The following is a 25,475-nucleotide window of genomic DNA, read 5'->3' on the forward strand; positions in this document are numbered from 1 at the left end:
TCTGTCAATCTCAGGAAAAATGTGCAGTTCTTCCAGCTGCCGTGGGCCTCGGATTGATTTAACCTTCCCTTTTCTCTCCTCCCTCATCTCCAGCCCTATGCACAGGCTTCCTTCCTCCCTTCAGTCCTGTGTCTCTCTGAAATGCTACTTCCTCAGAAATGCTCTTTCTGATTCCTTCATCTAAATGATCCCTTCCATCTTTCTTCCCTACCTGGCTATTATCTGGTCCTCTTCTTTACCTTGCTTTGAGTTTGCTTCATTTATTGATTATGATCATTTTTTAAGTTGACAATAATGAAGTTACATACTAAAAACATTCACTTCTTTGCTAAGCTCTCATGCCTTCAAGCTCATGCAATTGTCAGTATAATCCAGAGTTTACTTTAGCATGACCATAAGCCTTATTTTATTGGTAAGAAAGTAAGGCACTGAACAGTTAAGTAACTGACCCAAGGTCATACCATTAGAAAGTGGTCAAGAATTCAGGGCCAGATAGTCTCATCCTATAGACAACGCTGCTTTTTCTCAGCTTGGGAGTGTGCATGGAGCTTTTGCTTGCTTGTTCGTTGTGCATTCTCTGTTTACTTGTTAGCATATAAAGTTCCATGAGGCAGATCTAGTTACAGGGATCAGAACATTGTCTTCTGTGGGGGCCGTGCTAGTCAAGGCTTGTGAATGAGCTGTAAAATATCACAGATCCCAGCACAAAATGGCTTTGATGACATGCATTTGTGACAATTACATTTTACTGCTGTACGAGTGGATATGTGGGGTGAGAATAAGTGTCTCTAGGAAAATGATGGACTCATTTCTCTGAGGTGACTTCAATGCCTCTGTCCCTGTGATGCTGTGACACTCTTGCTCCAGTTCCTCCCTTTGTCCTCACTGTCTTGGCTTTGGTGTCACCATGATTCTTGCCTTTGGAAATGACATATCTTTCACTGATGGATTAGATGATGCCAGCTGAATGATTGCTTGTTGATCATCCATCCATCTAAAATGCTTGTAACTGACAGAATATTCTTTTTAAATTTTAAAATCACTTTTTGTTTCAAAAGTTGCCCGTGTTTTTGGTACTGATGGTAAGGAAATCGGTAAAACATTCAGAAGACACAAAACTCAAAGGTTACCAAAGGGTATGCACTGAAGGTCCTCTCTCCTTTCCCTACTCTAGAACTCCTCAGAATGAGGATCTAAGACTTCCAACTTCCAGTGTATCCTTCTGGTGCTATTCTATGCAAATATAAACTACTAAATGCACATGTTATTTTCCCTTTGTTATACAAAAAATCTTAGCATCCTACCTTATTTTTGTCTCTTTCTTTCTTTACTAAAAGGCAGAATTAGAGATTGCTCTATATCAGTATGTAAGGAGTTTCTTTTTTAATTACTAAATATTTTTATTGTTATTATAAAAGTGATATACAGAGGGGTTACTCTTTCATAAGTCAGGTAATAAGAACCTTTTTTTTTTTTCGGTTGGTCTTGGATCTTGAACTCTGGGCCTTGGTGCTATCCCTGAGCTCTTCAGCTCAAGGCTAGTGCTCTACCACTTGAGCCACAGCACCCTTCTGATTTTCTGGTGCTTAGTAGGAGATAAGAGTCTCATGGACTTTCTTACTTGGGTTGGCTTTGAACTGTGATACTCAGAGCTCAGCTTCCTGAGTAGCTAGGATTGCCACCTGCACCAGGCATGAGAACATTTTGTGTTGGACATTGTCATCCCTTCCTTTGTTCTCTACTAGTTTTTCTCTCTAGTCCCTGCTGACAAGTTGTATAGTTCATTTTCAACATAGTGTCTAGTGAGTACCATTGCTGCATTTGTTCAACATTTTCCCCTCCATTTCTGTGCTCCCCTAACCCTCCTCCCAGGAAAGATAAACCAACAAAGAAGGCAATAGGAAAAGAAAAAAAAAACCCTCTCTTGTTTCCATTTCCTGGAGTTCTTTTTGATAATTTTTTTTTTTTTGGGGGGGGGGTTGGTCATGGGTCCTGAACTCTGGGACTGGATGCTGTCTTTGAGCTCTTCAGCTGAAGGCTAGCCCTCTACCACTTGAGCCTCAGCCCCACTTATGGCTTTTTCTGCTTATGTGGTGTTGAGGAATTGAAAGCAGGGCCTCATGCATGCAAGGCAAGCACTCTACCACTGAACCACCTTCCCTGCCCAATAAATATTATTTTACATAACCAGAAGCACAGAGGCACTGCACTTTTGTTTTCCTCCCCTGAGAGTATCCTCCTATTTTACTTAAAAAAATATTTTATTGCAAAGGTGCTATACAGAGGGGTTACAATTACATGAGTAAGGCAATGAGTACATTACTTGTTGATCATTGTTCCTCCTTCCCTTGTTGTTGTCCGAATTGCCCTTCTAACTCCCCCCATTCCTCCCCACCCAGCCTACCCTAACCCCCCATACCCCCACCCCCGCGGCCTGCCTGAAATTGTAAAGTTCATTTCCAGTATACTATCCTGTGGGTATCATTTTTGCAATGGGTCATCCTGTATCCTTGTTTCAGCATTTTGTTATTCCCCTTCCTCTCCACAGATTAGACAAATGTATATACAAGATGCAGGGTACCAAAATCAAGCACAGTCATAACAGGGGATATACCATAGGGGGAGGAACATACAAAGGAAACAACAACAAAAAATCACATAGAACATTTAAAACAATAATAACAAAGCCAGACCTCTTGTGTCTATATCATGGGGTTAATTTCACATAGCATCATCTTATATGGACATATGTACATAGTTTTTGAGCTTTTTCAGCTCATCTGATAAGATTATCCTATATGTATACTAATTATTACAAATAAATTTCTTTGGGATGGATTATTTCCCTTAATATGATTTTTTTCCAAGTCTTTCCATTTCCTAACAAATAGGGCGGTGTTGTTCTTTCTGATGGAAGCATAGAATTCCATTGTGTATGTGTGTGTGTGTGTGTGTGTGTGTGTGTGTGTGTACCACATTTTCTTGATCTACTCATCTACTGAGGGGCATCGGGTTGGTTCCATATTTTAGCTATGGTGAATAATGCTGCAATAAACATAGTTGTGCTGGTATCTTTAGTATGGCCTTGTTTGTTTTCATTTGGGTAAATACCCAAAAGTAGGATTGCTGGGTCTTAGGGGAGCTCTATGTGGAGTCTTTTGAGGAACCTCCATACTGATTTCCAAAGTGGATGAACAAGTTTACACTCCCACCAACAATGCAGTAAGTTTCCCTTTTGGCCACATCCCCTCCAGCATCTGTTGTAATTAGATTTCTTGATTATAGCCCCTCTAACTGGGGTGAGGGTGGAATCTCAATGTTGTTTTTATTTGCATTTCTTTTATGGCCAGTTGAGCATTTCTTCATGTGTCTATTGGCCATTCTTATTTCCTCTTCAGAGAAGTATCTCTTTAAGTCTTTAGCCCACTTGTTGATGGGACAGTTGTTTCTTTAAGGATTTGTTTTTGGAGGATTTAATTTTTTGGGTTCTAAGTATATTTTAGACATGAAGCCCCTGTCTGTTGTATGGCTAGTGAAGATCTTCTCCCAATCTGTGGGCTTTCTATTGATCTTGCTTGCTATGTCCTTTGCCATCCAGAAGCTCATTTCTGGGTCTTAGATTCTATTGCATTGGTCTTCAGTTCTGTTCTTGTGCCAGTACCAAGCTGTTTTGATTATTATGGCCTTGTAGTAGAGTTTGAAGTCTTGTATTATTATTCTTCCAGCACTGTTCTTTCTGCTGAGGATTAGTTTTGCTATTTAGGGTCTTTAATGAATTTTGGATAGCTTCTTCTATTTCATTGAAGAATGAGGTTGGGATGTTGATGGGTATTGCATTGAATTTGTAGATACCTTTTGGCAGTATTGCATTTTCAATATTTTAATCCTCCCTATCCAGGAGCATAGAAGGTTTTCCCACTTCCTTAGTTCTGCTTTAATTTCCTTTTTCAAGTTGTTTAAAGTTTTCATCATAGAGGTCCTTCATTTCTTTAGTTAATTTAATTCCTATGTATTTTAATTTTTGTGGGGCTATTACATAAGGAATTGCTTTCTTGATTTCAGCTGCACTCTTCTCATTATTGGCATAGAGGAAAGTCATTTATTTTTGAGGGTTAATTTTATACCCTGCTTATTTGCCAAAGTTTCAGATCAGCTTGAGTAACTTGGGAGTGGAGTCCATGGAGTATTTTAAATACAAGATCATGTCATCTTCAAAGAGGGAGAGTTTTAACTCATATTTCCCTATTTGGATCCCCTTTATGTTTGCATCTTGTTTTATTGCTCTAGATAGGCATTGTAATACTAAATTGAAGAGGAGTGGAGAGAGTGGGCATTCTTGTCTTATTTCAGAGTTTAGAGGAAGTGGCTTTAGCTCTTCGCCATTAAGTATAATGCTGGATGTAGATTTGTCATACCTGGCCTTTATTGTATTGAGAAATGTTCCCTGGATTCCTAGCTTCTCCAGGGCTTTCATCCTAAAGGGGTGTTGGATCTTGACAAATATTTTTCTGTGTCTATTGAGGTAATCATGTGGTTCTTATCCTTGCTCTTGTTGATGTGATGTATCACATTAACTGATTTACATATATTGAACCAGCTTTGCATCCCTGGAATGAATCCTGTTTGATCATGGTGTATGATTTTTTTGATGACTCGACGTTGATTGGCCAGAATTTGGTTGAGAAGTTTTACATCAATGTTCATCCAAAAAAATGGATCTATAGTTCTCTTTCTTTGATGAGTCCATGTGTGGTTTTGGGATGAGGGTTATGAAGGCATCATAGAAGGAATTTGGTAGTGAACTTTCATTTTCCATTTCATTGAAGAGTTGGAGGAGTATTGTTGTGAGTTCATCTTTGAAGATCTTGTAGAATTCAGCAGTGAACCTATCTGATCCTGGGTTTTTCTTGGATGCAAAGTCTCTAATTGATGTTTCTATTTTGTTACTTGGTATGGATCTGTTAAGTTGGTTTAAATCATCTTGGTTTAATTTGGACATATTGATATTTGTTAGAAATTCTTCCATTTCATCCAGATTCTCAAACTTATTAGCATAAAGGTTTGAGAGGTATTCCCTTATAATGTTCTGGATCTTGGTTGTTTCTGTGGTGATGTTTCCATTCTCATCTCTGAGTTTGTTTATTTGGGTGTGCTCTCTTCTTTTCTTGGTAAGATTTGTTAAGGATCTATCATTTTTGCTAGTTTTTTTGCTGTTGATTTTTGTTTTGGTCGTAGGTCTTGAACTCTGGGCCTGGGCATAAGGGCTCTTCAGCTCAAGGCTAGCGCTCTACCACTTAGCTATAGCACCACTTCTGGTTTTCTGGTGGTTTATTGGAGATAAGCGTCTCAGAGACTTTCTTGCCCAAGCTGACTTTGAACTAGGATCCTCAGATCTCAGCCTTCTGAGCAGCTAGGATTACAGGCATGAGTCACTGGCACCTGGCTTGTTAATTTTTTGAAGAACCAACTCTTCGTTTTGTTGCTTCTTTCTTTTTTTTTTTTTTTACTCTAATTCATTTCATTCTGATTTAATTTTAATTATTTCTTTCTGTCTACTGGATTGGGGTTTGGCTTGCTGCTCTTTTTCAAGGAGCTTCAGGTACATCATTAAAGTGTTAGTTTAAGATCTCTCCAATTTGTTGATGTAAGAACTCAGAGCTATGAATTTTCCTCTGATTACTGCCTTTGCTGTGTCCCAGAGGAGCTGGTAATTTGTATGTTCATTTTTGTTAAATATCAGGAACATTTGAATTTCCTTTCTAATCTCTTCCATGGCCTGCCTACTCATTGTTCAATGTGTTGTTCAGCCTCCATATGTTATAGGATTTTCTTTGATGTCATTTGGTGTTGAATTTTAATTTTATTCCTTTGTGGTTTGAGAGAATGCAGGGCATAATTTCAGTGTTTCTGAATTTGGACACATTTGCTTTGTGACTTAAAATGTGGTCTATTTTGGAGAATGTTCTATATGCTGCTGAGAAGAATATGTACTCTGTTGCTGATGGGTGAATTATTCTATAGAGGTCTGCTAACTCTAGTTAGTCTATGCAGTTGTTTAGATTTTCTGTTTCTCTGTTGAGTTTTGCTAAGTTGGTCTATCCAGTGGGGAAAGTGATGTGTAACAGTCACCAACCATCAATGTCTTTGGAGCTATGTGTGATTTTAGGGAAAGTAGTGTTTCTTGGAAAAATTTGAGTGTTCTGGTATTTGGTGAATAGATACTTTGAATCATTATAGCATCCTGTAGGAGAGATCCTTTTATTATTGTGTAGTGTCCTTCTTTATATCTTCTGACTAATTTTAATTTACCTGATATTAGGATTGCTATTCTAGCCTGTTTGTGGGGGCCATTTGCTTGGTAGATTTCACTTTCAGAATATGTTTGTTTTTGTAAGGATGGTGCTTTTTTATTTTTATTTTTTGGAAGTGGAGCTCAGCAAGCTGGGAAGTTTATTGGGACCAACAATGTTGGGAGATGGGAAAAACACCTGACATTGCCTAGGGACAACTAATGGTGCTTTTTTGGGATTCAGTTTACAATCATTAGCCACCGAAAAATGAAACAGAAATCTTGTGATGTTACTGTGATGTCTCAAACACTGGTCTTTGCTGCTGCGGGTGATGTCAATCCACATCTACCCTCCTGCTTGTCTTTATGGCAGAACTGATTCTCTTGTCTCAGCCTTTCCTGATTCATGTTTTCTATCCTAATGCTCTGGATTCGAGCATCTTCTCTGGATGGCTCCTTGGGTATCAGGCTGGCTTCAGCGATTATACCTCAAATTTTCTATAGGTAGTCTGCTAGATTGTGGAACTGAAAGAGGCTGCTTTCAGAGGTGAGTATCAACTCTCCTGCTCGGTTGATCTTATTTTTATGCCTGAGAGGCATAAAAATTTTTATGCCACACAGGCTCTGCCATCCAGTCAGCAGATGCCAAGTGGAACCTGCCCTCCACCTTGGAAATCACTGCTCCGACTGTAAGATATGGTCAGGTGGTCTAGAGGGATGTCATTGATGGTTTGTTTCAAATCACCCAGGAACCTCCAGGCAGCGTCTGAAGTCTTGGAGTCAGGGGTAGAGTTTGTTCAGGCTGTAGATGCTCTGGAACTCTGTGCTGTCTACCTGATTGTGTAGAGCCCAGGGGGACAGCATTCAGGCAGTGGGAATAGTCAAGTTCTGGCTCCTGTCAGGCCCCAGAGCAGGCACCTGGCAGCCTCCATGATGGCAATTTCTTGATGGTGTGTCTCTTGAAGACTGCAGATAGATGGATCTAGTTTTTTTTTTTTTTTTTGCTCCAACTAGACATTCTATTTTGTTTGATTGGAGAGTTAAGTCCATTAATATTGAGAGTTAGGATTGAGTGGTGGTAGTTCCTGTCATTTTTTTTTAATTGTGAAAATACTGTACAGAGGGGTTAAAATTACATGGGCAAGATAATGAGTACATTTCTTATCAAGCATTGTAGCCTCCTCTTTTGTTTCCCCTTCCCATCCCTTCCCATCCTCCCTCCGACCCCCCACCCAATCCTCCTACCCCCCACCAAAGTTGCAAAGTTCGTTTTCGACATAACGACTTGTACATCTCATTGTCCACCTTATTACCTTCTTAGAGGCTGTGTCACCTAGGTTCTGTCCATATTTACCTCATTCTTTGTTTGGGAGCAGTTTCTCTGCCTTCATCATGTTCTACTTGGTTCTCTATGTGTAGAACGTCTTTGAGTATCTTTTGTAGTCTTGGTTTCAGTTTTTTTTTTGCTCTGGAAGGTTTTTATTTTTCCCTCAGTTATGAAAGAGAGTTTAGCTGATACACTATTCTTGGTTGATATTGTTTGTCTTTAGGGCATGACATACTTCATTCCAGGATTTTCTTGCTTTCATGGTCTCTGCTGAGAAATCTGTAGTTATCCCGATTGGTTTTCCTTCATAGGTGATTGATCTTTTCTCCCTGACAGCTTTAAAGACCCTTTCCTTGTTTTCTATTGATCTTGTGAGGATTACAATATGGTGGTGGGATGTTCTGTTCTGGTCTGGTCTATGTGGGGTTCTAAAGTCTTCTTGCATCTGAAAGGGCCTATCTTTTTTGCAAGTTTGGGAATTTCTCTGCTAGGATTCTGTTAAATAAATTTCCTAGACCTTTGGCTTCTGTTTCTAGGCCCTGTTCTACACCCATTAGCCTTAAATTAGGCCTTATGATAGTATCTTCTATATACTGAATAAATCTATCATATTTTTTGGATTTATTTTGAATACTTGCCTGTTCTTTCTCTATAATGTCTAGGCTGTCTTCTATCCCAGAGATACAGTCTTCTGCATGGTCTAGCTTTGTTTTTTATTTCCCTTTGTTTTTTAATTTCCCTTCCTTCTAATTGTTAAGTTTTAATGGCTTCAATTTTTTGATTGAAGCATTGTTTTAGATCTTGTATGGATTTCTTTGCCTCCTCTATTTTTATTTTGTGTTTGTGTGTTCACTCCCAGAACCCTTAGTTGAGTAGCTATACTTTCACTGGACTCCCTTTACTTTTGTTGGCATTCATTCAGCTTTCTGGTTGTGGATTCCATGAATTCCTCTATTAATCTTTTCTTCGCCTCATCACATTCACACATAGCCTTATGTAGGCTTTCAATACTTTCATTCAGCATGTTTACTAGTAGTGTTTGTAAACCATTTTGAAAGTTAGCCTCTTTTTTATTAACTCCTCTGTTGCCTTTTTGTCCTGGGTGGGAGTTGAAATTCCTTGACTTGCCATTTTTCTTGTGTTTCTGTGGCTTGTTCTGGCCTTTTGGAAATAAGAGCAAATCTAATTCCTCACTAGAACACAAATATCAACAGAGAGCCCTGTGGCTACACAGATTTTGGAGGTTTACAATTACCAATATGTTTTTTCACTGTATCTCAACTTTTGGGGGAGTGAGTATATATCCAGAACACAATTTTAAGACAAGCCACTATCCAGAGCCCTGTAGTTGCACAGACTTTGGGGAATTTACAATCAATGATAGGTATTTTCATTCTATCTCATCATTTTGGGAGTGTAATTATATCCTATTACAACACCAGAACATACATCTAAGACTAGCACTTACCCAGAGCACTGCAGTAGTACAGACTTTGGGAGTTTACTATCAACAATGGGAGTTTTCATAGTATCTCACCTTTTGGGGAGAGAGAATATACACATTAAATCACAATTCTAAGACACACTCCCACCCAGAGCCCTGTAGTTACACAGTTATTGGAGGTTCACACTCAAACTGGGTATTTTCACTCTATTTCTCCTTTTTTTTGGGGGGGGGTCCGGTCGTGGGGCCTGAACTTTGGGCCTGGGTACTGTCCCTCAGCTCTTCAGCTCAAGGCTAGCACACTACCACTTGAGCCATAGCACCACTTCTGGCTTTTTTTTTTCTGCTTATGTGGTGCTGAGGAATTGAACCCAGGGCCTCATGCATACAAGGCAAGCGCTCTACCACTGAGCACCTTCTCAGCCCCATTTATTTCTCTTTTTTGGAATTGAAAATATCTCCAGTTCCCCACTGGAACACAATTTTATGGCAAGCTTGAACCCAAAGCCCTGCTGTTGCACAGACTTTGGAGGTTATTACTCAAAGATTGGTGTTTTCCCTATATCTATCCTTTTTTGGAGATGAAAGTATATCTAGTCCCTCACCAGAACACAATTTTAAGATAAGCACCAACTCAGAGTCCTGTGGTTGTGCAGACTTTGAAGGTACACAATTCAAATATGTGTTTCACTCTATCTCTCCTCTATTGGATATGCAAGGAGGTCCAATACCACCACTGAGCACAGTTTTAAGACAAAATCCACACCCATATATTTGCAGTATACACCTGCAGTATACACTTGCAGTATACACCTGTATATTTGCGCTGATTTTAGAGGTGCCCAGTCATAGATAGGTGTCCCTTATTTATCCCTGCTTATCTTTGTCAGGGGAGGGGTATTGTGTTTCAGAAGTAGGGACTATAAACAGTTATAATTAGTGAGCAGCTATTTTATGAGGTTTGGAATGGTTTGGGCTGAAGGGATAACATATTGAGCCACTTTGGCACAATTTCACTGACTACAGAGATAGTCTATCTCAATGTTTCACACTTGAGGATCAACAGAGTAAAGAAAGTAAAGAGGGAATGAAGGAGTAGAAATAATTGTAAATGGGTTGAGGTTAGTTAGAGGAAAGATTAATATATACAATGAAATATAGGAGGAGAAAGATCAAATTAGAAGGATGTGACAAAGGAACAGAGGGAGGAAAATTATGACCTAACTTCTAAGTAAGAAAGAAGAAAAATTAAAACAAAACAAAACAAAAAATAACAAAAAAGGAAAGAAAAAATAAAAAATAAAGGATTAGGACAGTTATATACAACAATTATGCAGTATGAAATTAGGTGATCAATTTATACTCTGAATGAAGTCGGAGGAAGTTCCTCGTCACTGTAGGCTGTGTATCCAGTTGTGAATAGAAAAGCAATGAGGAAGAAAAAAAAAACAGGATTGTTGCAAAAAGAAAAAACAAGAAAACAAAACTAAAAACAAAAACACACAAAAAACTGACAGGAAAAAAAAGGGTAACAGAGAGTTAAACTAGTTGCAAAAAATAAGAAGGGGAGCATGAAAATTTTTTTTTAATTTAAAAAGGAAAAATTAAAAGAAATATAATTGGGAAAAAGGAGAGAAAAAAGTATTTATTTGGGAAGCTCTTATATTTCCCTGTAAGTCTGCTTTCCAGTCCCTTGATGGTGTCTCTGATTTGCTTGTAGCATTAGGTTTTCCTTTTGCTTTCTTGGTTTCTCAAATCAGCTTGTTTGGGTGTGCAGAAAAAAGTTCTGCTTTACAGGCTTGGGGACTTTGTGACCTTCTTCCCAGACTAAAAAGCATGATCTGATTTTTTTTTCCTCTCTCTTTGTGCTGCTAGGAGGAGGTGGCTGGAGACTGTAGTGTGTTGCTGCTAAGTTTGGGCAGTTGTTGGGGTTTTGGTCTGTCTGGAGTCAGTGGTCTTTCCCAAATTGGGGAGCCCCCTTTGGGCTACTAACCTTGATCCTCACTCAGCTTTTATAGCCTGTCTAGTTCTTATTTATTATTTTTTAATGAATTTTAGTGAGATTCCTGCAGCCATCTAAGGTGAACGGTTTGGGTGAGGTATGGATGGAATTCCTTTGTTGCCTGCAAGTGAGGGGGTAGTTGCCTCTCAGGACTCAGCATGTAGTGAAGGTTGTTCCAACCTGGCTCAGTGAGGAGTTCCCTCCTCCTGGGCAAGGCAGCAGCCATTCCCCTGGGCAGAGCTGACTCTCACAGGTCCAAATCCTTGCCCTGGACAAAAATGGTGCCGCCTGCTGCTTTTGTGTCCTGAGTTATCTGCTAGCTGTTAGGGCAGAATTTATGCCAGTATCCAATATGGAGTTCTTCTCCATTGGGAGAAGGCGGGGAGCTGCCTTCCCGGAGCTGTTCTGTGGGAAGGAGTGGGGACACTCATGGTTTCCCTTGGTTTTTGGCCCGTCCGATCTGCGCCAGTTGTCAGCAGGATGTAAAATTCTGCTCCTGATCTTCCAGTCCGTATTGGAGGTGGGTGAAGAAATGAGGCCCTTGGTGTCTGGCTGTTTGCTCCAGCTTTGTCTGTGCAGTTCCACAGCAAAGCTTCCAGTGGCTGCTTGTGCTCAAATCTATCTTCTGGTGCAAACTGCTTGAATTTTTCCTTGCTATGCTCTTATGGCTCACTTGGTGCGATTTTGCTGTAATGAATTATTCTTTGAACTGCAAAAACTGGTTTCTTAGACAGACCTCACCTATAGTCCATCCACATCTCTGCCATCTTCCTCTGGTGCTTTGAGTATCTTCCTTTGATCTCACTGTGTGGGGACGACTAGCATCTTCTGAGAGAACATTCAATACACACTTATTAAAGGCTGACTTACACTTGGGGAGTTCAGAATTTTGGGAAAATATAGTAAAATCTTGTTCTGTACTTTGTCAGCACCCTGATCCTTCCAATCTATCCTCAAGAATTGTTTTTATACAGTCACTTTTGCTTCAGGCTCCAAGAAGAAAACTTTGGGGCTAGGCATAGTAGCTTATAGCTGTAATTTCCAGATATGCAGGGGTGGCTAGTTCAAGGATCATGGATTGAGGCCAGTCTAGACAAAAAGTTAGTGAGACTTTATCTTAAAAAGCAAGTAGGTGTAAAGGTGTGTCATATAACCCTAGCAAAGAGGGAAACAGGAGGATTACTGTCCCAGGCTAGGCCCACCTTCTGAGAGCAACATTTATATAGAATACACGGAAGCAATTTTCCTTTTAATAAAATTTTCTTTTATTAAGAAATCTTGCTTCATATTTTCAGCAAATTGAATTGTTCAAATCTCTGCAAAGGAAGTGATTCTTCAAGGGAGAAATTGTTTTAAGACAAAAAGAGTATATCCTTTTAGAAATTAGGGAATTAAATGTAAATATAGGAAAATAAAAAAACCAATATGTAGGCAAATATGATTTTATTAGTCTACATTTACTAATACAATTAAAGTGAAAAGACAATATGTAAGCAGTTAATGTACTTTCATAAATCATATACTTACCAAATATTTACCTAATATAATGCCTTTGTATTTGTGTGTATATGTGGTGTGTGTCTGTGTGTGTGTGTGTACCTGTACCTGTACTGGGGCTTCAACTCACTACCTGTGCATAGTCCTTTAGCTTTTTTGTTTGTTTTGTTGTTGTTGATCATGAGGCTTGAACTCTGGGCCTGGATGCTGTCCTTGTGCTCTTCAGCTCAAGGCTCGTGCTTGAGCCACAGCACCACTTCTGGTTTTCTAGTGGTTTATTGGAGATAAGAATCTCATGGACTTTCCTGCTTGGGCTGGCTTTGAACCATGATCCTCAGATCTCAGCCTCCTGAGTGAGTAGCTAGGATTACAGGCTTCAGCCACTGGTGTCCAGCTTTTTTAGCTTTTTAAAAATGCTGTTGCTCTATCACATGAGGCACAGCTCCTCTTCTGTTTTTTTTGTGGTTAATTAGAAATAAGAGTCCCATGGACTTTGCTGCCAGGACTGGCTTCATACCATGATCCTCATATCTCAGCCTTTTGCGGAGGTAGGATTACAGGCATGTGCCACAGGTGCTGGGCCATGTTGTCTGATTTTAATGCAAGGAGTTGACTACAAAAGTCTTCTGTTTGGACACATTGTTATTATTAGTTTCTATTTAAAGTCATCATATTTTAATCAGATATGAAAGAGGAAATGTGTATATTTAAATGCTTTGTGGAATGAGAATAATGACCTTCAAAACCTTCACTCATTCAAAAAGTAAATTGAAAATGATACTATGCTAGATGCAAAAGACGTAGCAGTGAACAAACTGGGCCTAGCTCCTGTCCTCCTGGGAGTTCTACTTGAGCATTGAATTATCTAATTAGGATTGATGTGCTAGGTTCACATCCTGCATCCTCACTGAAGTACAAGAATGCTAAGGGATCTCATAATAGCCATGTTGGATCAGAGAGACTGAGAAGGAGCTGATTCAAGTTAAGTCTGAAAGCTAAGTGGTGGTTGGGCAGATAAACTAAACAATAAAGTTATAGTTGACAGGTTTTTCACACAGCATCAACCTTTATAAGGTCTCCTAACTGAGAACAGTGCAGCCAGTGTGGTATGAGGGCAGAGTGGAGAAGACGTAAGGAAAAGAAAAATATATAACAAAGAACCAGGGCCACATTAGGATTGGGGATTTTATTCATAGGACAAGTTACCATTTGAAAGTCAGTAAGTACATTCATGTTTTATGCAACTAGCTGCTTTATAGAAGTTGCTTGCTCCCTCAAGAGCTCTGTTCTTTTCCTTTTCTTCTTTCCTGCTTCCTTCCTTCATCTCTTCCTTCTTCCATCTTCTTTCCTCCCTCCTTCCCTCTCTGCTTCTCTCCTTCACCCGATCTCTTCCTTCATTCCTTTCTCTTTCTTTTCCTTTCTTTCTTACCCTCCTTCCTTCCTTCCCTTCCTTCCTTTCCCCTTTCCCTTCTTCCTTTCTCCTCTTGTCTTACCTATCTTCCCTTCTGTCTTTCATTGTGTCCCTTTCTCCCACTCTGCTTTCTCTTTTCCTTCTTTTTAACTTCCTCCTTCTGTGATCCATATGTGAATGATCCCTGGAAGTGAAATTATTTTGAAGGGGAAAAAACATTATAAAGTATGAATAATTTCTTTCTATTTTCTTTTTCTTTTTCCTTTCTATTTTCCTTCTTTATTTAGTGTGAGTGAGTGTGTGTATGTTCTGTGTGTGTGTGTGTGTGTGTGTGTGTGTGTGTGTGTGTGTGTGTGTGTGTGTGTGTGTGTTTTGTAGTACTGGGCTTAAACTCAGGCTTCATTTTCTAGCTTGTGTTTATTTTTTCATTCTACCACTGCCATACCTCTATTTCTGGCTTTTAACTGGAGATCAGAGTCTCATGGGCTTTTCTGCCCAGGTTAGCTTCAAACCACAATCATCAGATCTCAACCTCCTGAGTAGCTAGGATTATAGAAGTGATCCACCAGCAGCCAAATTTCTCTTTAGTGAAGCTGGGTGAATGGCCATCTACTGAGGCTACAGCAGATTTAGGGAGCAGAACATGAACTCAGTTTTGGGCTAGATGAAGTGAGTTAGGATACTTGAAGTGCCAGGTCTCTCAGCATATTTCAAATTGTATTGGTAAATGAACTGTAAAACCATCTTGGGGATTTAAGTGTGTGGAGCTTTTTTGACAGCTTTAGGGCAAGTGGTAACAGCAGGTTGAGAAGTTATATAGGAAGTGATGAAAGGAGGTAGAGAGAGCTCTGAGAAATTTATCTATAAACAGGAGGGAGAGATGCTGATACTAGAGCATTCAAAGGGGCAGAGATCTGGCGTATTTAACTGCCCATGAAGAACATATCCAGTATAGTGGGAGAATGAGTATTTTGACAAGAGAAGAAAGAACAATGTGTGTTATGAAAAAGACAGTATGATCCAACATGAGGAGAGAATAAATCTCTTCTGTATTCTTGTTTAGTTGTCCCCAAGATAGAACTTAAAACAAAAAAAAAACCAACAAGTACCTTTTGAGAGCATCTTGCCTGACAGATATGTTTAGCCAATCTTTTTTGTCTTTCTCTTGTAGAAAATTACACATGATTTATTTCAATGAACAGTTACCAGATGGCATATCAACCCTTCCCATCAGGGGATATCCACAACCCACTCCACAAAATTATTTGAAGACATTAAAATACCTTAGTGCTTTGGCCTAATAGTTGCTTTTGCAAAGACATGAGCTAGCAGATAAAGGACATTGTGCTTGTTACAAAATGGCAGCCTCCCATGGTCATCTCTCTTGTGTCATCCTCAATAGAAACACACAAGGAAATGGAATTCTGAGAAGTACAGTTCTGCCTAGCCTAGATGACATTACAAGACCTTTAGAAGAACTTCATCATTCTACTTGGTCCCTTCTTTTTCCTGCCCTTCCCATCCTATTCCTCCCCTCCCCTTCTCTCCTCTTCCCTTCTCTTCCCTCACTTCTCCTCTTCCTCCTCCCCTTCCTCCTTCATCTTTTCCTCCTCCTCCTCCATCCCCTCCCCCCCCCCCCCCCCCGCTGACAGGTTCATCCAACTGTACCCAGTTTATTGATATGGGGTCCTGCTAACATTTTTATGAGGCTGATCTCAAACTCTCAATCCTTCTGAGTTCTACTATTAGATTACAGGTGAGGATTACCATCCACTTGGTTTTCCTCCATAGTTTATGCCTATTCTTCCTTCTCTCTCTTACATATAGAATCACTTTAGTGCTGTGCGTCAAGCACTTGATATTTATCATCTCATTTAATGACCACAGCAGCGATCATTAAATGCAGTGTGTGGCACTAGCCTTATTTATAGATAAAACTCCTTGCCTCTCCCAAGGTCCCTGAAACAGAATGTGGTAGAGCTGTCATCAAAATTACAGTTTAGGACTTCTGGTTTACTGCTCTTTTCATTTTCATTTTAAAATTATCTTCAAATAGTTGTACAAGTGGGGTTTAGTTTCACATGTTCATTTATGTATACAATGAGTACTGATCAGAGTCACCCCTTCTATCTTTTATCCCTATCTTATCCTTCCATTTACCCATTTGGTGCTTTTTAAACTAGTAGGGGAAAAATCACATGCTGTTCCTACCATAAAGAAAGAAAATGTCTTCCTGCAGTTTGGTAGGAGCCCCAACTGTATCCCTTTCCAGATCACACGGCCTTATTAGTTTACAAAGATTCTGTAATTCAACAAACCTTCTCAAATGCAGTCGATGGACATTTTTTGGTGTATGGTTTAGACACAAAGATGTGCACTACTTACCTCAAGCAATTTTGTATGATGTGACTTCATCTGAATGTAGCAAGCCTAATATTTCAGCTCTTGCCAACTTATTAGCCAAGAGATGTCATTCCTGAGAGCTATGACTGGATTGTAATTACTATATGGATTTATTCATGGAGCACATCCATTCATTCTTCTCCTCCCCCATTGTTACAGTCTGTTCTAATTAGTGTTTAGTCAAATCTGCTGAGGCCATGTCGTTTTACAGCTTTGGGGCTTTTATACTTTGGGCCAAGGACCAGAATCTCCACTTTCCTAAGATTACTGGCAAATTACTCTTTCTGCTGACTACTAATTTATCAAAAATGCAAGTTGTTTAGAGGGACTATAAAACAACACATATTTAGAGAGTGTATACTATGTTCCAGATTCTCTTGTTTAAAATATACCAACACATCATATGTTACATCCATTACAGCCCCATGAAGTGTGTACCATCACATATAAATATATATATTGATATGTTTTTCTTCTTTCTTATTGTTATTGTTAAGGTGATATGCAGAGAAGTTGAAGTCAGGTGATGAGTACATTTCTTTTTGAACAATGTCACATCTTCCCTCATTTCCTCCCAGTTTTTCCCTTCTGACTACACTCTCCCAGGTTCTATAGTTCATTTTCAACATAGTGTCTAGTGAGTATCACTACTGCATTTTTTCTCTTACCCTCCACCAAACAGATAATCTTATATATAAGACAAAGGATACTGAAAACAAAATAGAGACAAAGGACACAGAAAAACAAATAGCAAAATAACAAAAAAAAAACTCTCTTGCTTCTATTTCTTGGAGTTCATTTCCATAGCATCATTTGATATAAATATATGCACATAGCTATTGAGCCTTTGTGATTTTCTCCTAAGAATATCCTCCTTTGGTCTCAAGTCCAATGTATTTTTTGTCTTTTACCATCTAATGTGTTTACTTATAGATTTATGGGCACATTCTAGTTACAACAAATGAGGAAAACCATTAAGCCTATGTATCTTTGGGTCTGCTTACTTCACTTAATATATTTTTCCCAACTCTCTCTATTTCCTTATGAATGTGTACCACTAATATTTAAGACACAAAGTAGAGAGATTAACTATGAAACTAGAGAAATTTCATGCCTTATGGATTTACATATACTCTATGTGTATGTGTTTATATGTATCAATGTTATTTTATTGGAGGGAAATTACAAATCATTTTATAAGTCTTAGTTCAGTAATGTGCATATGAATGCAATTAAGCAAATCAATCTTGTTACAATACAATTAATGGCATTAATCAGAAATTTAAATCTGGATGTGTGGCTAACAGGGCCGTGAGTTCAAATCCCAGGACTTCCAAAACAAATAAGGGAGAAGATGAGTATTATTGGTATTACTGCTGAGTATATATGCAGAATGTATGTCACAAGGACCCCTGTATTTCCTATAAATAAATTGAAACCTAACTCTGGGATTTTAAGCAGGGAAAACCATGACAAGTATTATTATTCAGTAAACTTTAAGGATTTAATGTTCCCAAAAGAAATATAATTTTTCTAGAAATTACTGCAGAGAAGAAAAATATTTCTTTTTGGGCTAGTGAGAAAGAGAGAGAGAAAGGGAGACAGAGAAAGGGAGAGTGCTATATAATGATGTTGAGCATAGTGCTGTCAAAAATACCATTATAAATTTTAATAATGAATTTTCTAGGGCTTAAGTCTAAGCAATGGGAATGGAAAGAGATGGCGATAGGACAACATTGATTTTGTCTGATATATTGTGTTCCGTGGCTTAGATTAATTCAAAGATAGAGCCTCTAAAAGACAAGATGAAGAGCAAATTACTCAGTAAATAGTCCATAAATACTATTTTGCTCAACCAAAATTTGATAAATATGAAACAAAATTGAATGAGAGATGTTTCCTGCTCTGGAAGCAGTTTGTGTATTGGTGAAAGGCTGGGCCATATTCATTAGAGAAGAGCAACCTAGATGCAATTACACCAAGGAGTAATTTTTGATGAGTGTGTGCTGTGTGCTGTTCATGTTACCAGCATCTTCTTGTCCTAGTCTGTCTGGCTTCTGGTTCAGAATCCAAAACTGAGAGCCTGAGAGAATATTATATATTGTTTGCATGGAGATTGGCCAAAGGTAGCTATGGCCAGGGAAGGTAACTCTTCCTTATAGACCTAAGGGAATAAGTTTCAAAGGCTTTTGAGCAAGAGCACAAGACTCTGAGTTCAAATCCCAGTACTGGAGTGCGCATGTACATACATGCGTATGCGCGCACACACATACACACACACTTTTAGTGGTATGCTGTGTAATGTAAGAGCTGACATCTCTACAAACCTTGTGATTTTACTACTGTTGTCACAAATAACTTCTGTATATCTGGGTGATATGCAATATTTTGGCATGGGATGCCAGGGCTGGAAATGCACCTATAGTTGTTTTTTGGTTTTGGTTTTTTTTGGGGGGGTTATTTTATTCTGTGCATCAGGACTATAGAAACTTCCAAACTCCCCCTGTATTCTACTCATGAACTTCTCTTTTCAATTCAGTGGCCAGAGTTGAATCTTTCTGTCGTATTCAAGAAAAGCTAGAAACACAAATATTTAACTTTTCTGCAATGTATATTAAAGAAAGATAAGTGAGATTGAATGTTGGGTCCATCACTTACTAGCTGTTTGGTGCTGAGCAAGCTACTTTGACTTTGAAAGCTTTTGTTTCCCTATCTTTAACACTGATGTTCTACCAGTCATCATTAGAACATGTATTTGTGAGGGTAGATTGACTAAAAAAATTAAGCAAATACATGTATCTTCACCCAAATTCTTAATTTACAAAACAGTAGAGCAAGATTCGGCTCCCAGTTTGCAGATTCTTACCCCCTGCTATATGGCATGCCCCTGTTCAGGTAACCCAGCTCTTCTGACCCTATAGGTGAGTCTCTTAATGAAGAACACCAGGGGAGTTATAAAACCTCCGATTAAAATAAATAAAAAGCGATTGTGATACCATTTGTAACTTCAATGTGTACATCTCACTCCAGGAAATAATGATCTTCATGTGTTTGTTCCCTTGGGACATTATACTGTCATGATCAGACCAAATATTTGTTAATAAAGAAGGCTAACTCAATATCCGCAAAATGGAGAAAGTAGAGAAATCACAGTTACATTGGGAACTTAGAAACTATAATCGAAAAATCATAAACATTGGAATTAAATATTCAGGCTTGAATGGGCTTTGCTAAGGATTCGAATTTTCTTATATATAGAACTTTTGCTTTATTTCAAAATATTATTTTTCACATTTTCCTAGTTTACTGGCTGAAAACTTTCCAGATCCTTGTTTTACATGAAATTTGCTGACATTATTTTCCAAAGTCAGTGTTCTATTTGGTCCACATTTGGAAAGATAATCTTTGGGAAAGTGAATGGTCTGGCTGACATTTCTTTGCTTTACTTTTTCTTTCCTTTTCCTTGGTTTCACAAGTTAACATTTGTAGCAATATTTTACAGACAGCATTAAGATCACATCGCCAAGGATTGGAAAGTAATAGAATGAGGCTTACTCTTTTTTCCTCCACTTTGAGTTTTATTAACTTTGTCAAAAATTGGAATTTCATATATTTCTCACTTTATAATTCAAAGTATCTCAATCCTGACCTTGCATTGAATAGAAGAAATGATGAATGTGAATATGAAATGCACTAAAAACTTGGAACTGCTTTTCTGTTGTAAGCTCAGCTACCAGTAATATTGAGCTATGCAATTTTACTAACCTAATATTGAACTCGGGCACCTCTGTAATTTCTACAGGTAGCATCAGGTAGAAAAGAGTGATTGATACTGGGTGCTGGAGGCTCACGCCTGTAATCCTAGCTACTCAGGAGGCTGAATGCTGAGGATCAAAGCCAGCCTGGGCAGAAAAGTCCATGAGACTCTGATCTCCAATAAAAACCCACTAGAAAACCAGAAGTGGCACTGTGGCTCAAGAGGTAGAGTGCTCGCCTTGAGCTGAAGAGCACAGGGACAGCGCCCAGGCCCAGAGTTCAAGCCCAGGACCGACAAAAACAAACAAATAAAAAACAAAAAAAAAGAAAAAAGAAAAGAGTCATTGGATGATGGCTGACAAGGACTTTGGACAGATGAATTACAATGATCAAATTCAAGGGAGGTCTTTTACATTTTTTTTTTTTTTGCCAGTCATGGTGCCTGAACTCTGGGCCTGGGCACTGTCCTTGAGCTCTTCAGCTCAAGGCTAGTGCTCTACCACTTAAGCCACAGTGCCACTTCCAGCTTTTTCTGCTTATGTGGTGCTGAGGAATTGAACCCAGGGCCTCAGGCATGCAAGGCAAGCACTCTACCACTGAGCCACTGTCTTTTACATTTTTAAAAAAAATTTTATTTATTTTTTATTGTGATAATACTGTACAGACGGGTTACAATTAGATGGGCAAGATAATGAGTACATTTCCTATCAAGCATTGTAGCCTCCTCCTTTGTTTCCCCTTCCCATCCTCCCCCTGCCCTCCCCACCCAAGCCTTCCCCCCCCCCCCCCAAAGTTGTAAAGTTCGTTTTCAACATGACAACTTGTACTTCTCATTGTTGCAACGGGTCCACCTGTATCCTTATTTAAACGACTTGTTTTTCCCCTTCCCCTCCACAAATTATACCGACATTAAATACAGTGAAAGCAGGGGTTATACTGTGGGGGAGGGACATACAAAGCAACAAAGAAATAATCTTTTTTTTTTTTTTAGTGAAAGCAGGGGTTATATTGTGGGGGAGGGACATACAAAGCAACAAAGAAATAATCTTATAAATGCGTTAGAAACAAATGCATGAAAGAAAAAAACATTAAAATACATATCTAAGGGTTCATTTTCCTAACATCACATTATCTGACCTTTTCTGCTTGACTCATACATATACTAGATACTGCAAATAAGGGAAACCATGGGACCTATGTTTCTTTGGACTTGGCTTACTTCACTTAATATAATTTTTTCCAAGTCTTTCCATTTCCTAACAAATGGGGCAATGTCATTCTTTCTGATGGAGGCATAGAATTCCATTGTGTATATATACCACATTTTCTTGATCCATTCATCTACTGAGGGGCATCTGGGTTGGTTCCATATCTTAGCTATGGTAAATAATGCTGCAATAAACATAGGTAGTGGTAGCTTTAGTGTGGTCTTGTTTGTACAGCCTCTTCAGTAAATGGTGCTGGCAAAATTGGTTAACTACTTGTAGAAAACTAAAGCTAGATCCTTATATATCATCCTGCACCAGAATCAACTCCAAATGGATCAAAGACCTCGGAGTCAAAGCAGACACTCTGAATACATTACAGGATGGAATAGGAGAAACCCTAGATCTCCTTGGCGCAGGCTGAAATTTTCTTAATAGAGACCCAGAAACACAACAAATCAAAGAAAGGTTGGACAAATGGGATTGCATGAAGTTGCAGAGCTTCTGCATGGCAAAGGACATAGCTAGTAAGATCAATAGAAAGTCCACAGATTGAGAGAAGATCTTCACTAGCCATACAACAGACAAGGGTCTCATATCTAAAATATACTTGGAACTCAAAAAATTAAATCCCCCAACAACAAATCCTCAAAGAAACAACTGCCCAATAAATAAGTGGGCTAAAGACTTAAAGAGAAACTTTTCTGAAAAAGAAAGGATGGCCAATAGACACATGAAGAAATGCTCATCCCTAGCCATAAAAGAAATGCAAATCAAAACAACATTGAGATACCACCTCACTCCAGTTAGTATGGCTATAATCAAGAACTCTAACAACAACAGATGCTGGAGGGGATGTGGACAGAAGGGAACCTTACTTCATTGTTGGTGGGAGTGTAAACTTGTTCAACTACTTTGGAAAGCAGTATGGAGATTCCTCAAAAGACTTCACATAGAGCTCCCCTATGACCCAGCAATCCCACTTTTGGGCATTTACCCAAATGTTTACAAACAAGACCACGTCTTTTACATTTTTAAGGGGAAAGAGAATTGAAGGAATAAACTTGTGGCTTTTAATAGGTGAATGTTTGTACTTCACTCAGCAATCTGCCATCTTCAATGAGAAAGAAAGACAAGAGAGCTCTGAGCTGGTTCTTCCCTTTTCAGTTTCCTTCCATTAGGAGAAGCACAGTTTCAAGAGTAATCTTATCTTACTGTGACAATGACAGTTAACAAGTAGTGAATAAAACCTTTACTTGTATGACCTCATTGAATCCTTCCAAAAGCCTTGAAGTAGATGTTCTCATTACTCCAATCAATCATTTGTCAGTGATGATGAATACAGGCAATTTATAAGCCCAGAGTCAAAGTGGAGCCAGGGCCACAATCTTTCTTGGCCTTGCCCCATTATTCAGCTTTCAAAGATGCTTTCCAAGATGCTTCAAACTAGACCCTATGTTGACATTTATGTTGGGTAAGTAGTTGCCAATAAATACTTCATGTGTGATTTCAAGTTAGGTTTTATGGGTAATGTCTATGTTTAGAAAAATAAATTGTAGGCTACTTAAGCAAGGTTAAATGAGTGGTACTAATACCTCTAACTGATATTTATATACATTTTTATATTCTTCAAGTGTTGTTATGGCCTATACCAAGCCTTGTCTTAGTATCAGGTAAATAATAATGACTGTTCCCAGTTTGTGACAGGTGAAGTGTGATATTACACCTTCTGATCATTGTCTGTTCAACACTTCCAATAGTCAGTACTTCTCCAAATGCTTAATGCTTGTTAGACATAACACACATTATAGGTATAAGATTACCACTGAACCTCAGCATCCATGAAGGAAAAGCATGATTCTCTCTTCTTAAACTGCATGTCTAGTTCCTGGCATCATGCTTAGCACATGTAGGGATTTAAGAGTATGGTGACAGGCTTTGAGAACAGCTCCCAAGGGGTCATCATAGCCTCTTCCTTATAGTGGGATGATTATAAACTTTGTAACAAATGCAACTAACATTACATAAAAGGATAGCAAATGTAACGGTAACTACTACTGTTATTGGAATTATAAATACTTAAGCTTGAAATATTCTTTATATGTCACCCATGGGCAAGAATTCATTCACCCTCACAGTTTAGCCTTGTTCATCCTTCAAATCTCAAATAGGTTTGCCACCCTGGCAAAGCCTTCTTCTTCTCCAGACAGCTTCTCCCTTCACTTGGTCTCATATTACTTCCTATACACTTCTCCTCATCATTTTTGTACAATGCAGTCATGTTTCCTCAGATTTACTAGATTAAAAGTCAGCTGGGCGCTGGTGGCTCATGCCTGTAATCCTCACTACTCAGGAGGCTAGGATCAGAGGATCATGGTTTGAAGCCATCACAGAAAGGAAAAGTTCTTCTTGTCCTTGAGCACATTGCCTGTATGTGAGTTTTGCCTGTGAATTTTCAGAGTAAGCTCTTTAAAAAGGTGCCACTGACTCACATGAATAATACTAGCTACTCAGGAGGCTGAAATTGGGAGATCAGTTTGAAGACACAGTTTGAAGAAGAAAAGTTCTAGAGATTCTATCTTCAATTAACCTACAAAAATTGGGACTGCATATGTGGCTCGCATGATAGAGCATACCACCTGAGCACGAAGGTGGTTCCAAAATCAAACTCTGGTAAAAGTAAAAAAGAAAAATTAAAAATAATACCTCTATTTCCTTAAAAAATAAGTATAGCTAGGGGCAAATGGCTCATGCCTATAATACTAATGATCGTGGTTTGAAGCCAGCCTGAACAACCAAGTCCATGAGACTCTTCAATTAACCACCAAAAAAGCCGGAAGAGGAGCTGTGGCTCACTGGTAGAGTAGCAGCCTTGACTGAATTCCCTAAGGGACAGTGGCCTAGTACATGAGTTTCAACCCTTGTACTGGCACAAAAAATTGTAAGCTAATAATAATAGCTGTGACTTTGGTCCTGTATTGTTCCAATTGCTTCATATACACTTTGATATAATCAACTTTAAAGGTGGATATGGCCTTGGTAAAGATTTTACCTTGGGCTAAATTGCTATGTTGTTATTGACCATCTCAACTAATAGTTACTAGAAAGTCAGTCCATTTGGCATTTTCCCTACTCCCCTGCCCCATCTCTGACTCAAAAACTGCCTGCCAATAAGTTAGAAAAATATTCTGTAAAAAAGTGGAAATGAAACCATAGCTCCTTCCAGCTGATCACACCTTGGCTATCTTACTTTAAACTTTAGTGAACATCCTACTCTAAAACTGGTATATTGGAGAGCAATAGGATGGAATTCTCTTTCCTCTCATTGGGATTTAGAGTCTGATCAGAGTGATATGATACTTAGACTCTTGGGGTTATAGCGGATACAGACAAATTATGAATAGTGGGTCCCAAAATGAAAACATGTCAACTACCCATCACAATGCACATTGCACCAGGCCTCCAGCTGAATCGAAAGCTGGGAGAAGGGCAACAGCTATGTATGAATTTGATAGAATGGACATGAAGCAAATTAATAAATTCCTGAGTATAAATCTTGCTCTTTTGATTCCATATGTTGTCTTTCCCACACTAAAGCATTGGGTCCTTGTGAATGATGGCATGTGCTTAAGTAAAAGTAGCAACTCTGAAGCTGAATGTTGTTGTCATGGGTCTGATGGTATGTGAATAGGGGAGTCACTCACCTAAGTTGAGGAGGAACAGAGTTCTCTGAGTGTGCCTCCATACTGTCTGGTTGACGCTCTGCTTGCATTGCCCAAAGGCAAAGTACGAGGTCATATAGCAATTGCTTTTCTGCTTCATGGTTTAGGAAGTAGGCTCACCAAGGATTGAGAAATTTTGGCATAAAAATCACTCATGGGCAAAGTTGTCATTCAAAGCTGTGATTCTCACACCATATTGCATTTGGTTGTACTAGAAAGTTTTAAATCCACAAGTGCCAGAGCAGCTTCCTGGAATAACTAGATCTTATTCTTTAGCAACGGGGTGGGGAAATCATTGGATATACTTATTCTGTAAGTTCTCTAGCTGATTCTCATCTGCAGCTAACATGAGACCCTTATGACTTCCAAAATTGACTTATAGGACTTAATGCCAGAAAAGTGAGACACCTATTTCTCAG

At 38.8% G+C, this 25,475-nt stretch overlaps 1 protein-coding gene and 1 pseudogene across 3 annotated transcripts in view; one reads left to right on the forward strand and one right to left on the reverse strand.

Moving 5' to 3' along the window:
* Dlg2 (discs large MAGUK scaffold protein 2) overlaps window positions 1–25,475 on the forward strand; it is a 2,085,086-nt gene that overhangs the window by 1,212,445 nt on the left and 847,166 nt on the right. The window lies entirely within an intron of this gene.
* LOC122113548 lies at window positions 6,614–7,221 on the reverse strand (annotated as a pseudogene).

Source organism: Dipodomys spectabilis, unplaced genomic scaffold (assembly GCF_019054845.1).
Source record: "Dipodomys spectabilis isolate Male_0828 unplaced genomic scaffold, ASM1905484v1 ptg000003l, whole genome shotgun sequence".
In the NCBI taxonomy this organism is placed as follows: Eukaryota; Metazoa; Chordata; class Mammalia; order Rodentia; family Heteromyidae; genus Dipodomys; species Dipodomys spectabilis.